The sequence below is a fragment of the Etheostoma spectabile genome, chromosome 19 (genome assembly GCF_008692095.1).
Source record: "Etheostoma spectabile isolate EspeVRDwgs_2016 chromosome 19, UIUC_Espe_1.0, whole genome shotgun sequence".
In the NCBI taxonomy this organism is placed as follows: Eukaryota; Metazoa; Chordata; class Actinopteri; order Perciformes; family Percidae; genus Etheostoma; species Etheostoma spectabile.
Genome location: NC_045751.1, coordinates 2,645,416 through 2,645,652, shown reverse-complemented (window position 1 = coordinate 2,645,652; position 237 = coordinate 2,645,416). Strand labels below are relative to the sequence as shown.

The window sequence follows — 237 nt, the reverse complement described above, 5'->3', positions numbered from 1 at the left end:
CACTCAAGGACACCGCACAGGGTATTCACATCTTAAAAACAGCAAAACAAATACTATACATAATGAAACAACAAAACAAATGCTATACAGCAAAACAAATGCTATACAACAGCAAAAAGAACTATTATACAACAAACAGAAAAGGCAGAGGAATAGACCTTTAAGTGGAATCTTATGGAAAGTTCCCCATGCCCCATCTCTATCTCTATGCCCCCTGTATTTTAAGTAAGAACATGT

General features: G+C 35.9%; 1 protein-coding gene across 9 annotated transcripts in view; it reads left to right on the top strand.

Annotated features, from left to right (window-relative positions):
• Window positions 1–237, top strand: part of mpdz (multiple PDZ domain crumbs cell polarity complex component) — a 46,651-nt gene that overhangs the window by 22,365 nt on the left and 24,049 nt on the right. The gene's annotated exons all lie outside the window — the stretch shown is intronic.